Source organism: Euprymna scolopes, chromosome 41 (genome assembly GCF_053919585.1).
Source record: "Euprymna scolopes isolate OS-2025 chromosome 41, ASM5391958v1, whole genome shotgun sequence".
In the NCBI taxonomy this organism is placed as follows: domain Eukaryota; kingdom Metazoa; phylum Mollusca; class Cephalopoda; order Sepiida; family Sepiolidae; genus Euprymna; species Euprymna scolopes.
The window spans coordinates 58,578,480-58,596,275 of record NC_136522.1 but is presented as its reverse complement, the minus strand read 5'-3'; the positions used below and the strand labels follow the sequence as shown (position 1 = coordinate 58,596,275).

The 17,796-nt window shown below is 33.1% G+C and overlaps 1 long non-coding RNA gene across 1 annotated transcript in view; it reads left to right on the top strand.

The window, feature by feature from the left end:
* The window catches only part of LOC145266715 (uncharacterized), a 161,724-nt gene extending 144,146 nt beyond the window's left edge, over positions 1–17,578 (top strand). The window contains exon 2 of the long non-coding RNA XR_013864776.1: positions 16,964–17,578. This is a non-coding gene — a long non-coding RNA (uncharacterized LOC145266715). The remainder of the gene's footprint in view (positions 1–16,963) is intronic.
* The last annotated feature ends 218 nt before the right edge of the window (positions 17,579–17,796 follow it).

Below are 17,796 nucleotides of genomic sequence, written 5' to 3'. Positions count from 1 at the left end.
GCAAAAAAAAAAAAAAAGTGGCCAATTTTTTTTAACTAACCATTATAATTCATTGTTTTGGGCTCAAATCAAGTTATTAAGTTAGATCCATGTCCAAGGAGCCTATATCTAAAATTTCAGGTGTTTAGACCCAAAATTATCGGAGGAGTTTGGTAGAGTTCTCAAAGGTCAAATCGTTGAACTTTTGATCCTTAACAGCCAAATTTCTGGACGAAAACCAATCACCTATATTTTCCCAAATCTCAGTACCCTCTATATCAAATTTCGAGTCTGTATACATACACTTGACAGAGATATTGCGTAGGGAAATGTACACACACATACCCACATACAGACAGATACACAGACACGTTCGTTTTTATACATATACAGATATATATATATATATATATATGTGCGTGTGTGTGTGTATATATATATATATATATATAGGGATATTGCACACCATTTTTCAAGGTTAAGGTCACAGATCTAGATCATAGCCTATATATATATATTTATATATATATATATATTTATATATATACATATATATATATATATATATATATATATATATATATATAGGCTATGATCTACATTGAAAAATTGTGTGCGACATCCTCATGGTAGTTGCTTGAGAAAAAGAAAAGTGATAGCGACGTCCCCGAAGTGCATGTCTTGTTCTTCCCCCACCTTCTCCGACTCTCTTTACGCCTCTCTGTAAGTACCTCCCTCACACACGTACGCACACGCACACTTGAGACACGTTACCTTTCAGGGTGCAGTGTAAACAGAGAGACAAATGTGGTCTTTGCTTGTGGTATCTGCAGAACAGATGCTACACTTTGATCCTGGTCAAAAGGCCAAAAAAAGCTGTATTTATTTGCTCCTCCACCTAGCAAATTAGGCACGAGGCCTATTTTTAATGTGAGGAGTGAAGGGATGATGAGTACGAACTCCCCGGGGAGTAGGGGAGTTGGATAGTGACAATTGGTATGAAGGGGGGTCCCCTACATTGACCAAGGTCTTATATGTGGGGTTGGTATATATGGTCTTTGCTTGCAGTATCTGCCGCAACAGATACTACACTGATTTTGGCCAAGAGCCCAATAAAAGCTTAAAAAGCTAATAACAGCATCTATTAACAACAGACCTTTGATCTTAACCAAAAAGGCCAAGCACAAAAGTGTTACGGACATACCGACTGACCGACCGACCGACGAAGTGACTTATAAAGTCGCTTGCAAGCGACTAATAAAAATAACCCTAAACTCTCCACGTAAAGCTTAAGGGCCATTGCTCAAAACTACAAGACACTATGAGAAGGCTGACTGTTAAGCCATCAGGGATCTCATCAGAGATACCCTATTGGAAAAAATATCCTTTCTCTTCCTGTAGTACAGTGCGAAAATAAGACAACTGAATGGTTTAAAATGGCCATTGAAGCATCTGTTCTCTACATGTTCTATTGCAAACCTTATTCTCCCCAATTGTCTACTTCTACTTGACAGCTGCCATTGCTCAAAGGCAGCATGCCCACCGCAGATTTTTCTGACGTAAGTCCAGTTCAACAGACAAAAGTTTATAGAAGCTAGCAGTAACTGTAGGGATGAAATGCCGACAGTAAATAGAGAATACACCGAAGCACTAGAAAACGCATAGAAGCGCTGAAATCAAGAAAGAGTGATTTTTGGAAAACATATAGTGTAGTATATAATAAGAAAATTCCCCCACTATCTAATAATCGTGAGATTATTTGCACGAGTTACCGAGAAGGCCAAGATGCTTGCCAGTAGGGTTGCCTCAAAGTCTTCATTGGACGCAGCAAACCATCCCCTCCCTGATTTTCATTTGCAGACATAAACCCCATAAGATGATCTGAAAATCATTCCGTCTCAAGTACATGATATCATAAAATTACTAGACACATACAAAAGCCTGTGAATCTGATCTCATCAAGGCTGTACTATTAAAAAAACACCCCGTTAAGATTGATCCAGTCCTCTCCATACTTTTTAATAAATGGTTTAACAAATCGTGTCATACTAACTTCTGGAAAACTGCTTGTGTGGTACCAGTTTACAAGAATTCCGGCGAAAGAACTGACCCATCAAATTATCGCCCTATTACCCTCCTTCATAAAATATTAAAGTCTATATTTAATCAAGATCAAGTTCACAAACTTAGAGTTACTAAAATTCTGTCAGACCAATAAAATGGATTTGCATAGATATCCTTACTGTAATCTCCGAACGTATATACCATCGACTAGATACAGCAACGGGAAGGTAGGGCAGTAATCCTAGATATATCTAAGGCTTTTGACAGGGTATGACACGATGGTCCTCTCAAGAAAAATAAAACTCTATGTTATTACTGGACGAATACTTACCATCATTGAACCTTTCTTAAATGAGAGAAGAATCCAGGTTGTCCTCGAGAGTCGTACTTCAACACAATATGATATGAATGCAAGTCTACCCAAGGAGCGAAATAATTGTGCCTGAGAGGACACTGGTAATATATTAAAACTATTGGGGGAGGGAAATGGGAGAACTGCAGCGATCTATGAAACAGAGGAGAAATATAGTTTTTATTAAAAACAATTAAAGTAGGTGCATACAATATATGTCATGATGGGTTCAATATATCTGTACCTACGCGCGTCTATACTACAGGTATTCTCTCTCCCTTCCCCTCTCTCTCTCTCTCTCTCTCTCTCTCTCTCTATATATATATATATATACTTATATATATATAAATATGTATGTGTATGTGTGTATATAATTTAATATAATAATTATTAAATACCTGCAGACACTAGTGTTTTATTCTGTCGGGAATTTCAGTGCAGGGTGTCACGAGTAACACCGGTAGATAGATTCGAACCCGAAGACAGAGCCCATCTCTGGTTTCATTCGGCTACCGTTAACCGCGCGCAATAACGTTGGAATTTAAACATTTTTTAAAATGTTTTTACGTCAGTCAGAGTCTATGCATAAGAGCTAAATTGATTGACTAAATTCAACTGAAAGTGCTCAACGATAAGAACAAGTTTCTTAAAGATGCTGACATGATTATTTACTATAATAATTATCATATACCTACATATATATATATATATATATATATATATATATATATATATATATATATATATGATTGAAAAGTCCTGTCAGAGGAGTGCCACTCCTCAGACATTTAAAATCCATGAGTCCAAATGCTTGAGGAAGTATCTATGCAAGGATGATGTTACAGAGTCTTAGCTTTGTACGACGGCTAAGTCTCTCTCTCGGTTCAAAATGTTGAAATCCAGCAACAAACAATGGCTTAATGCGGGTACTGGTCTCCGCTTTATGATTTTTTAAATCAGAGATTTGCTTCTCCTAGAAAGGTTGCCTTCACCACGGCTTACGGGAGCCCTCTCCACCCCAATACACATATACACACACAAATATACACGGTGCTAGTTGACCGTTGACCCAGAAAAAGAGTTCATTCGCCATTTGAAAGGTCTTGTTTATACATACATACATACACACATACATACATACATGCATATAATGTGTATGTGTGTATTTAAATACATATGTATATAATGTGTATGTGTGTCTCGAAATAAAGAATAAACGTTGATGAACACTGTTTTTCCTTTTTATATCTCTATTTTTTCAGAATACTATTTCCATTATTTTCATAATAAATATATATATATATATATATATATATATATATATATATATATATATATATATATATATATATATACCATATGTATCTAGGTAGTACACTTATGTCAATGTAGTGTTGTTAAAATAAATTTAAGTAAACATAGGACTAAATCACCACCACAAAGTAGTGACCAATAATTTTACAAACGAAGCTGTACACTGCTACGCTGGAAGCATCCAAAAAACCTTTTTTAGTTCTCATTTAAAATTAAATATAGACGAATAAAGAAGTTGGGGCAATAAAAACGATTTAAAAAGAAACGTCTTTATTGCCTCACTGTAATGAAAATACCGCGAAAAGGAAAAAAAAAAATAACTAAAAACTTAATTTTATGTCTTCCATTATTTTCATTAAATAATTCTTTTAACCAGAACCAATTAAACAATTCGACTCTCATTTCTCGTGATCGTTTCCTTTTTAAAGACTTTTCTTTTTTCATTTCTTATCGAAACATAAATTACATTCTAGGCGTTGTAATTTTATGGTTTTTGGCCACACCTCGCAATTGACCGGAAAAAGAGAACTAGTAATTACCTAAACATATCCCAAGCCTAAATTTTCCGAAGCCATTCCTTGTAGAGTTCCGAGCATAAACGTTTGTGATAAAGGAGAGAGAGAAAGAGAGAGAGAGAGAGAAAGAGAGAGAGAAAGAGAGAGAGAGAAAGAGAGACAGAGAGTCGTAATCCTGCTTTCTTAAATTACGCCCAAATATCGGTAAATTTTCTTCAAAAATCATTTATAAAGTGCTATAAATTGAATAATAATAATAGTAATGTAGAAAAAATAGAGATAATTATTGATATATATATATGTATATGTATATATATATATATGCATATACATATATATATATATATATATATATATATATATATATATATATAGTCATCCACATACAGTACTGTGTCTGTCCAAATGCCTCCGCTCGAATTGTTTACACAAATAGCATCGCTTAATACGCTAATGGCAGTTTGTACCTATTTGCAATACCTCCCCACGGGACAGAGTTAGACACCAGGGTCGTTTTTTTTAATGTGGAGAAAAGGTACAAAAATAAAAATTGTCTCAGTTGTGAAGGATTTCTCCTCCACCGAAAGAGAACAAGAAATGGAAGGGCAGCATCCGAAGAACAGATAGTACACTTTTATCTTGACCAATGCAGTTTGTATATCACTTCCGAATATGCTCAACCCAGGACAGGGAGCATTATAGTCATCTACATACGTTTCGCTGTGAAAATCAATATGACAATTAAGCTACACTGAATTCTCACGAGAATGAAACACAGAATATTCTTTGTAGCTTAATCGGCATATATATTTTTATAACTGATTGCCTAGCTCTACCTACGTATTGAGAACTGTTGAAGTAAATACTGAGAAATTTACGCATAAATTATAATTTCGTATATTACATTATGTAATTAAATGAAGTAATCATATATATATAAATATATATATATGTATATATATGCATATACATATTAATATTTTATTTAATCACATAAATTTATATAAGGATATATAAATTTATGCGTAAACTTTCGGTATTTACTTAAACAGTGCTCAATACTAAGTAATGGAAAAGGAATATAATAATGAAATTGGTTTCTGTGAAAATTAAAATAAGGAATTTAATCTTCAATTGAAATTGTAAACATATTTTGTAAAGAGGTTATTTGAAAAATAGGTTACTAAACTAAGGGTCATGTCAAGTTTGGCAAAGTGACGCATGTCACCCAACGTGCATTATGGGCACATGTTTAATCATGCGATGACGTGACGAAGTCTCAATATAGGTAGAGTTTTAGATGCAGTATAGGAGAAGAGTCGGAGAGAAGCAGAGAGGTTCAGACCGATTCTCCGTTAGAATCAAGGCACCCTCTAGAAGTGAGAGGGTTTTAGAAATAACCATGTAACAACTTTGAATCCCTGAGATAAAATCATTTCCAACCGGTCGAAGGTGAAATAAAGGACGTCAACATGTGTTTTTGTATCTGCGTCTCCATGTTGTTATTCAACGGAAAAGGTACTGTCCATTTATGTTATAAGAACTTTGTGAAAATCATCATCTCAAATATAGGTAAGAACTATATGTATCAATAATTATAGAAACACTCCCGTTCATACAGAACTGTCTCTCTCTTTATGTATACCTGTTTAGGTCTACGATATGCTATCTCTTACAACATGAACATCTTAAGACATATGGACACTCCTAAGACTCTAATCTTTCACTAAGACTCTCCTAAGACGAGCAACAACAACAACAACAACAACAACAAAAACAACAACAACAACAACAACAACAACAACAACAACAACACAGAATATACGTCATCTTAATAATACCACCAGTATATAACATACGCACATATTTAGTACCTATTAAAGAACACCAATTACATAATATATAAATATTTGGTGAACGAGACTAATCCACTCATGCAAGGGTTGGTTTGAAAATAGAAAATGGCGTTACCACGGTACAAATATGAAAAACAACAAATAACATCAGTCCTCTACTAATAAGAATTACATAAAATTGGTGATATATATATATATATATTTATGGCTAATTCATTTAATCACATTAATTATTATACGAAATTATAATTTTTATGCCCAAACTTTAAGTATTTACTTCAACAGTGCTAAATACAAAGGTAGAACTAGGTAGTAATTATAATATATATATATATGTGTGTGTGTATATATATATATATATATATATATATATATATATATAAACATAATATTAAAAAAAACACTCATTTAATTACATCTAGGGTTAAAATAGGTTAGATCACTAGATATCTAATTTTCCCGCTACAAAAGCATACACAAAAGAAGGGTTGAACCCTGCGCCAACTGTGCCTTTGTCCAGTCAGTGCCTGTGCGTTGGCTGATTAGGAAGGATATGGTGGAAACTAGGAAGCTTATTGGCTAACTAAAAACTCAATAGAATGTGCGTATATAAAAACGCGAAACAAACACAACTCTTCGCATAAGCCTGACGAGTCCTAGCGTGGATGAAACGCGACATATTCTGTGTAGCTTAATGACCATATATATTTTTATAAATTACAATATATATATATATATATATATATATATATATATATACAAACACATATATATATATATATTTAGTGGAAATTGTCATTAATAAAAACTGAAAAAAGTGCCCAATACTGTTGTAGAGCAAATATGCGTTTTATTTTTTATTACCGTATCTTTCTGTTAAGTTACATTATTGTTTAAGCTCTTTGGCCGTTTTTTTTGGCATTCTGTAGCTTCCTCAGACTTTTACAGAAGGTTCTGTAAAAGTTTGAGGAAGCTATAGACGGCCAAAAAAAAAACGGCCGGGTAGTTGAAACAATAATGTAACTTAACAGAAAGATACGGTAATAAAAAATAAAACGTATATATATATATATATATATATATATATATATATATATATATATATATATATATATATATAAACAAACATACAGTATTGCTTCGTTGTATCACAACTCGTCATGAGTGCAGCTAGACTAGCACTTTTCGTACCCGAGGATTGAACCTACATAGTCTGCAGTTCAACATTGATCTTAACAAACGTCGTTTTAAGTAAACACTCGCTCACCGTTTTAAGGTGCTCGAACATACAAGCAAACAGCGAGCCTTGTTTTATAGCCATTCATATGATACGTTTACGACAGTGCTCTAAATTAAGAGGAGGATATTAAATATGTAGTCGCCCACATATAGTAAGGTTTCGCTGTATTACACGCATCAGTGCGCTAGCTGAGGATTGAAACTACAACAACGGCAGTCGGCAGTTCTGCGAATTAGCTTTTGGGACTGGTGCTAGCAAATGATCGTAACAAATGTCTATTTTAACACACACACACATACGCATATATATCTGTATATATATATATATGTATGTATATATATATATATATATATAAGCTCTATTTCCTTTTCGGTTTTATTGAGCTTTTACACCTGGTTGAGATTACTTTACATGTTAATCTTAACTCTTTAATATTTATAATATATTTTAAGTTTACCATTTTGATTACCTTGGTAAACTTATTGTAATTTTTATTTCTATATATGTATATATGTATATATGTATGCATGTATATATACATATGTATCTATTTATATATATATGTATATATATGTATATATATATATATGTATATATGTATGTATGTATGTATGTATGTATATATATATATATACACATATATATATATATATATATATATATACTATTTTTATTCATATAGACAAATATTACATAGTCGCTACACTGAAAACAGTAATGTTTCGGACATTTAATTTTTTAAAACACCAAAAGTTCCTCGGCATGCGACAGATATAAAGTTTATACGTAATTAAAAGCAGCTAGCTATTTAATCAAAAAAGTGGAATATATATATATATATATATATATATATATATATATATATTATATAATTTATGAAATCAAGTATCAAATCGCTATTGTAAAGTGAGGGGGTGTTAATAAGTGACATTTTAAACTCGAATATAGAAGGCGATATGATGAAAGAGTATGTTAAAGCTTAACAAGAGAAAAGGAAAGAGAGTAGAAAGACATTGAGAAGGAAAAAGCAGAGACAGCTAAAAAGAAGAAAAGACGCGAAAGCTATATATATATAAATATATATATATATATATATATATATATATATATATATATATATATATATATATAAGTGCGTTGTTGGATTAATGTGGTAAAGTATAAACAACCAACAAATGATGATATGGTTGCAAATGCCAGCTAAAAAATTTCAAAAAGATATAAATTAATAAATAAATGAAAAAAAAAAACCCACACACACATTCATTAGTCGACGACAGTAACTGTTCCGAACGAGGTGTTAATCTGAACTTTTTTTCTGTCCAAATTATTTTGTGGAAATTTGATTACAGGTGCGACATTTCGGGAGGAAAGATCGAAGTCGAGGCGGAAGAGTGTCGGCACCAGGCATAACTAATGTGCACAATCAGACACCCGATTTTTATTAGTGATGACTAATCGATGAATCGGCGAGCTGCAATTGAATTTTGCGCGTGAATAATCCGACAGAAAAATGCCCGGATATTAAATGGGAGATTTGAAACTGCTAAAACAATTAAAGATTTGTGTTGTCTTTACTGTCATTCTACTTTTTATTAGTGCGTACACATTTCATTATATATATATATATATATATATATATATATATATATATATATATATATACGTGTGTGTGTATGGGTGTATGCGTAGACTGTCATATAATGACTAGATTACTCTGACTTACGTTAAAAGCATTTCAAAAGAATAAATGTTTAATTTCAACTGTATCTCTAGCGGTTGTCGATAGCCGAATACTTCGGGTCCTTGCTAATGAAGCCAGACATAACTTCGGTTGTCAGGGTTCGAATCGCTCGACTGGCGTTTATCGTGACACCCTGCATTGATGATTCCCGAAAGGATGAAACATGAGTGTCCGTAGGTATTTAATTATTATAGTAAATAATTATATATATATATATATATATATATATATATATATATATATATATATGAAGTAAAAAGAAATGATCATACGCCTTAGAAAACAATTATGTTGAATACCATTTAAACGAGAAATTTGAAAACTGGAAAATGTTAGAAATAAACATGAAATCATTATATTTACTGATGTTGTTGTTAGTCTAGTTATGTTAGTGTTGTTGTATATTTTTCTCTATAAATAGCTTCATGAGGGTAGGAAGTCCGGCACGGAGTTTTTTTTTTTCTTTTCTTCATTTTGGTGCTCCGGAGAAAGTAATGCCTTGGCGTAGAAGAGAAGAGAAATGTACGTCTTATTCCGCTGGTTTCACGTGTGCTAGGCTCTAATTTTGAGCGGGAAATTTAAACTAAAAATATTGTCACACACTTTAGAAGACACTTATTTTGAATAAAATTTAAACGAGAAATTTGAAAAAACTCGAAGGTGCCAGAAATAATTGTAAAATCATTTTATTTACTTTTGTGGTTGTTGTAAGTCCGATATATTTTGCTATAAATAGCTTCATCAGGATAGGGAGTCTGGTACGTAGTCTTTGTTTTTTCTTTAAGAAAAAATAGTAAATCTAGTCGAAAAAAAATGGTTTAATGACATTAATTTTGTAATGAGAAACAATAAATTAATGCAGGATCAGGAAAAATTATAGGTCGATTTTTAAAATAAAAGAAAGGGGGCATATATGATGTTATAAGCGAGTTTCTCCCTAGATTACTAATTCCGAGAATTTCTCCCACTTCCGAGGAGAAGCATTTAGCTTCGAAATACCATGGCCTAAACAGACACACGCGCGCATACAAGCATACACCCCTCATATATATACATATATATATATATATATACATATATATATAGATGTATATATATGTATATACGATATATATACATATTTATATATATATGTGTGTGTGTTGTGTGTGTGTGTGTGTTTCCGTGTGTGTCTAAATTCTAAATTTCAAGATGTTAACCGTCTTACATGTTATCACTCTGAGTACGTTAAAATGCACACTTCAATGAAGCTCAGTGTAATAATAATTAACTAACGTTTTTATTCCAAGTTTCAAGAGGTTGACCATCTTACACTTTATTCCCATAAGTACGTTGTCAGTGCTGTCAGTAACTGTGCCTGACAACGTACTTATGGGAATAAAGTGTAAGATGGTCAATATCTTTAAACTTGGAATAAAGACGTTAGTTAATTATTATTACACTGAGCTTCATAATACAAACTACGGTACAATCACGTTGACACACCGGTTCTCGCCAGATCACCGCAGTTAAGCAACGTTGAGCCTGACCAGTACCAGATGGGTGACCATTTGGGAAGGCTAGGCACTGTATGTACCTTTTGGGAAGGTTGGGCGTCGGGCCAGCACCTTCACCCTGTAAAAAGAACTCCTCGCTACAACAGCATTTATAAAAAGTCGCATATGGCTTATACCCCTCCAGGGACTCAAGGGCTATGGGGGGGTTGGCCATAATACAAAGGATTAGTATAAATAAAAGTTGAAATAAAAATTTTTAAACTATTTTTCCACACACATACACGCACGCACGCACACACACACACACACACACACCCATATATATATATATATATATATATATATATATATATATATATATATATATAGTACTGATAATTATAACAGAGTGAACGATAGCGATGGCGGTTGAGGGAATGCGAGATGAAATGAGAAATATGGTTTTCTTTGTATTATATGTGTATATTTGCGTTTCTTTTCCTACTGAATCTTATTGATATGAATTTATTAATTTCTTTTGTCGGTCCCATTCGAACCAATTTCATAAATCATGCACCAATATAGCAATAAAAGGCCTCGAGACTACAACACAACACAAACAGCTTTAGCATAGTTAGCCATCAGATATAAAAGAAGAGCATTTACAGCTTACACATACAAACTCTCACATTTAAACACAAACACATATATGTGCGTGTCTGGGTCTGTCTGTGTGTGCGTGTGCGTGCATCTGTGTGTGTGTGTGTTGAATAACATCATTTAAAACACGCACACACGTGTGCACACACGCACACACACTTGAATGCCTACTAGACACTATCCTCGAGTGTCTAAGGCCTCTCTGTACGGGGGTTGTCAAAAAAAAAAAAAACCTGGCATTAGGATACTTTTCCATAAAAGTAAACCCTGACCAAATATTCAAAATCACATAGTATTCGCCGCCCAAATAAGATCTCCTCACTATATCTAACTCACATTAGCTTTTTACGAGGAAGGGTGCACATTCTCCTAGTGATGTTTCCTCCAGTAATAGCATGAAGCTGGATACTCCACCAGACTAGATAAATTCTTGTCCTGGAATCCAGTAAGACTAAGAGACCAAAACAAAAGATATACTACAAGATATAAAAATGGTTAATTGGGAAGAGGAAAATTATGTTCTCAATTTCTTTACTAACTCATTGTTTGAGAGATAAAGAACTTTAAGGGATCATTCGAATATCTATGCATCTTATATACAGTTCAAGTATTAGCCTCAGGTAGTGAACTTCTTTTATTTCTGAGAACTTCCACCGAAATAAAATAAAACAAATACACACACATACACACACACACACACACACACACACACACACACACACACACACACATATATATATATATATATATATTCTGTGGAAATGTGTTATTTTTTCCAAATATATTTACTTTTTATTTATATTAATACTTAATTAATGTAGCTCAATATAATGACTGACCATATAAAAATATACGTCAAAAGTCAACATTCAAAGTTTCATAATGCAAACCACCTTACAATTTATAGTGAACTTATTAAAGGAAATAAATTAGAAGATTGTCAACGTCATGAAACTTGAAATATAAACTTTTGTCAATTATTTATCATCGTATATATATATATATACATATATACATATATATATGTATAATTACATATATATATATATATATGTATATATTTACATATATAATTTTTCGAATGTGAGAGGCAAACAGACCCCCCCACAAACATATATATATATATATATACTTTTTATTTGTTTTTATTACCGTCTTTTTTCTGTTTAGTTACATTTTTGTTTCAGCTACGCGACCATTTTTTGGCCGTTATGTAGACTCTTCAGACTTTACAGAAAAGTTCGTTTATGTTGGAATGAACAAATGAATGATGTATCATTCTTTCATGTCACCATAAACGAACATTTCTGTAAAGTCTGAGGAGGCTACATAACGGACAAAAAACGGTCGCGTAGCTGAAACAAAAATGTAACTAAACAGAAAAAAAAATAATATAAAACGCATATTTGCTCTCAAGCATCAAAGTAGCCACTATGCCTGTTTTGGGTAAAAATGAATTATATATATATATATACATATATATATATATATATATATATATATATATATATATATATATATATATTTAGTCGATGATATACACGGCATTGCCCGGTACGAAATGTAACGTTTAATTCCCAAAGAACATGAAATGAAAAACAGAGCGAAACTGTTTTAGACCCGTGCTAGGGGTCACAAATGAAAGAAACCACAAGTAGTGTAAAGTGTATAAAATATAATATGTATTTATCATAAAGAATACAGGAGCCACTAAAGTTGTATGAGAGGAACGTGTTCGTAGCATGCGGTCAAACATTGTATAAATGTTTCCCTTTAGTCTCTGCAACCGGTGGTATTCATAGGACTGGTTACTTCCACGTAGTTCTCAAATAGGAGTGATTTCTACCCCACAGCAGAAACTGAGCTTAAGAGATGAATATACCAGTATTATGTACTTTTTTTTTAAACAGATTACTTCTTGTAAGAAAAAAAAACACAATACTCAAATTGAGATCGAAACCTATCCTAATAAGTCAAGTACAATACTCATTAGGCCAACTTGATACGATCTACAAATATATTTTCACACCTACTTATTCTTAACATAATGTGAACGATTCGCGTATGCGCAGTCATGAATCAATTGACAAAAGATTAAAAAATTACTTCTTCGCAGCCATCTTTCCCAATCAGAACCAATTTAAAAAGTTTTCCACGTGGCTGAATACCAAATTTCCAGTCTATAGATCAAACATTTGTGGAGTATATAGGACACACTCACATTTTTATAGATATACTATACTAGGTAGTATGTCTCTGTACGCATATATGTATGCCTGGTATTCATAATCCATAATGTCTGTTTACGTTCTTTGGCGAGACTAATGGCCTAAAATGATCATAAGCGTACTTCCTCTTAAGAAGAAGATTTCAATAATATTGCTTCAGGTATTCTCTCCTCGTCTCCTCCCTCCAAGAACTGGCTAATAGACGAGCCCATTTGATGCTCAAAGCGAACTTGTCCGCATTATTGCCTTTCTATCAAATATTTAGTCAATTTTGTTTTCAGGCCACAAGTTTTCCTTTTATATGTAAACCTTACGTTCTGGTTAAGCACTCTTGCACTATAGCGATAATGCAAAACGCGCAGAACACCGTTTCATAGTTGGTAATTTTTAACGCATTGCGATGTCACTTTTAACCAGTGATTGCCTTGTAGAGACGTAGTTATAGTCGCTGACCATGCTTTAATTAGTGGGATGTTCAATCATGGCTTAAGAAGTTGTCGCTATATCGGCACTAAAAAACCTGTAATACATCAAAGGTATCTGTCTGTAGATTAGCACACACATATACCCGACTATATATATATATGTATATATGTATATATATATATATATATATATATATATATATATATATATATATATATAAGTGAACGTGTCTGTGTACATTTCCCTACGCAATAACTCTGTCAATTTAAAGTATACAGACTCAAAATTTGATATGCAGGGTACTGAGATTTGGGAAAATCTATGTGATCGTTTTTCGGCCAGAAATGTCGCTGTTAAGGGGTTAAAGTTCAACGATTTAACCTTTGAGAACTCTACCAAATTCCTCCGACAATTTTGGGTCCAAACACTTGAAATTTGTGATATATGTTCCTTGGACATAGATCTAACTTAATAACTTCATTTGAGCCCAAAAAAATAAATTTTAAGGGGTCATAATAGGGGTCAAAGTTAAAAGAATTGACCGCTTGTTTTTTGCTCACCATACATCTCCAAACACCCGGGCAACGCCGGGCTGAACTGCTAGTATGTATATATATATATATATATATATATATATATATATATATATATATATATATATATATAAATGGTTATTTTCTTTACACAACGTTTCGGTCAACTCATCCGCTAGCCTTTTTCAGTTTGTTAAAGTCGTGAGAATAGGAACACTGCATCTTGCAACTTTATCCCCACTAATTACTGCCATTTATAGTTGTGTCCCGAACGAACCCTCTGGCCTGCTTTGGGTAGAATTGACGCTGCTATCTTCAGACAATGCTCACGTGGAACCGTGGAGATTCAAGGTTGGATTTTATGGTTTTATGAGTCCAATTTTGTGTTCTTATCTGGTTTTTCATTTTCAGGTCCGTACCGGATGATAATATGTATTATTGGTCCCCGGACAAAAGAAGGGTGGACCTGTAAATTGACTTTTGTCCCTGCGTCCGCTCGTCCGTTCGTCTGCCCGTATTTTTCTCAATAACGACACTTGGAATTTTTGTGAAATTTTGCACAAACATTAAACATGATATGAGTAAAATGTAACGCAACAGATTTTCCGGGAAAACTCCGCAATTACCCCCCCCCAGGGCTGCCTGTCGGGTTAAAATGGCTAAAATCGAGACTTTTGTGCTTATTAAAAAAATATTGATTTTTAGTTGTAACTAACTTATTTCTATATAATTTTGTTAGTATATACTCTTGGATGTGCTCCAGGGTCTCTTTTAAGGCTTACCAAAAATACTCCATTTTTGAGACTATTTAACCATATTTGTCCAAATTAGTAATTTTGCATGGTGCAGAACTCAATTTTAAATATGTTCAGGGGTTTTTGGACTTTTGGGACTAAATGCAGGGGAAAAAGATGGGTTAGTCATTTCTTTTTTTTTTTCATAGTTTGGAACTAAAATTTACATATGTTTAAAACTATTCCGTTTGATCATTTTCACCAGGGTTTGACGTCCTCTAGGGACTTTTGGGGCTGAATGGGGGGCGCAAATGATGAACTTAGTCTTTTTTATGTCTTGTTTACTGTGCACTCACCTTTCTTCTTCTTCTTCTTCTAATTCTTCTTCTTCTAATTCTTCTTCTTCTAATTCTTCTTCGTCTTCTGCTTCTAATTCGTCTTCGTCTTCTTCTTCTAATTCGTCTTCGTCTTCTTCTTCTAATTCTTCTTCGTCTTCTTCTTCTAATTCTTCTTCGTCTTCTTCTTCTAGTTCGTCTTCTTCTAATGCTTCTTCTTCTAATTCTCTTCTTCTGTTTCTAATTTTTTCTTCTAATTTTTCTTCTTCTTCTTCTTCTTCTTCTTCTTCTCTTTCTCTTTTTTCTTTCTTTTATCCGGTCTTTTTGTATTTAATTTCTTTGTCGGCTTCATCTGATTACAGAACCTTTCTGCTGTTTTTATATTTACGCGGTTTTGCTTCTATTTCGCGGTTTTTTAAATTTTTTATTGTAAAGATAATGTGGTAGTGTTGACACCTTGGGAGGGGTGGAAGGATGAATAACACAAAAGCTATGAAAATAAAGATGAAACAGAAAATCTGGGCGAGGTGTGAGAGCTCTAAAGAATTGGAAGGTTACCTGGTGGTGGTCGAGGAGGCATAAGGTTAGGCAGAAGTTGAGGTGCGTCGCTATTTAACATGAAAAAAAAATGAGAACGTGTGAGGCACTTTAAGTGAGTCGATAGTGATTTGAAAGAATCGTAAAAGTTTCATCTCAGAAAGTGAGAAAAATATACAGAGAAATATTAAGATGAAAATATATAATGCGATATTTTTGGTTGGTGCGAGTTAAACATACACAAGCAAACGCATGTGCACACACACACACAAACCACACACACACAAACACACACACACACACGCAAACACCCCCCCCATATATATATATATATATATAAATTTGGATTTTAGCGGCACTGGATTATTTATCTTCCACCAGACTACCCATTCGCGTGTAATCACCTTTTTCTTTACCATATTCCCTCTGCTTCACTTTTTTGTTATCAAGTAAGATGTTTGACTTACTTGTTGTTTCATCAAATACTTTTGCATGCAAAATCCGATCCTGCATTTTTCTTATTCCTACCCTTTGATGAGAAGGAAAGTATTTCTTCGAAACTCCGCGGATTCAGGACTATCCACTTATCTAGTGTTTCCTTTTCAGATTAAATATGTTTTTAACTCATTTCAAAGTGTGTTAAACATGTTTTATTAACTGTTTGCTCAAATTATAAGCTCTATTTCCTATTTGGTTTTATCGAGCTTTTACATCTGACTCAGATAATTTTATAAATATTAATTCTTTAATATTTATAATATACTTTAATTTTACCATCTTGGATCATTTTGGTAAATTTAATTGTAATTTTTCTATATATATATATATATATATATATATATACATATATATATGTGTGTGTGTGTGTGGTGTGTGTGTGTGAATGCGTGTGTGTGTGTACGTTTGTATGTAATTGTTATTATAATCATTTTTAAATCCATGCAGACATTAGTGTTCAATTTTTTTTTCAGGAATCATCAGTGCAGTGTGTCACGATTACAGCTGGTCAGCTGATTCTACCCAAGCCACGAAGTCTTCTCTGACTCCATTAGCGAGGAACAAACGATTAGACCAACTTTAATCGCGAGAAATATCGTTTGAATTTAAACATTTACTTTTGATGTAAAAACGTCCGTCTATAGGGATCTAGTAATTCTAACACGATGAGTTGAGCATACGAGCTTTAGTGGCCGATTCTAGCCGATTAAAATAATTTTAAGGGGTCAAAAATTGGTAAAACTTGTAAAAAGTCGGATGAATTTTGTATATTCATCTTAGTTTATGTTTGATTCTTAATTTTTAATCAGTTTATATCCGTGTGATGATGGTACAGTGGTAACGCTAACAGCTTTGAATGCTATAGTTTTGCTTTCGGTTCTGATTCGATCTGATGGCACCTGTATTTTTTTTTAATTATTTTGAAATCACGACACTATCATTATGTATACAAATTTGGACGAATATAAATATCATATTTAAGCATAAACTACGACTGGGCAAAGAGAGGCGCACTAATAATAATATGAAATCTGGACAAATTAAAACATCATATTTAAGCATGTTTTTCGAGCAGGAAAAGATGGGCGCCCCCCTCCTCAGCTTGTATATATATATATATATATATATATATATATATATATATATATATATATATATATATATATATATATTCATCCACATACAGTACTGTTTCGCTGTTTTACAGCTCATCAGTGCGGCTAGACAGTCAACTACCTCAAGCCAGGATTGAAACCCGACCGTCTGTACGACAGTCAATGCTCCTAACCATTACGCTATCTAACGA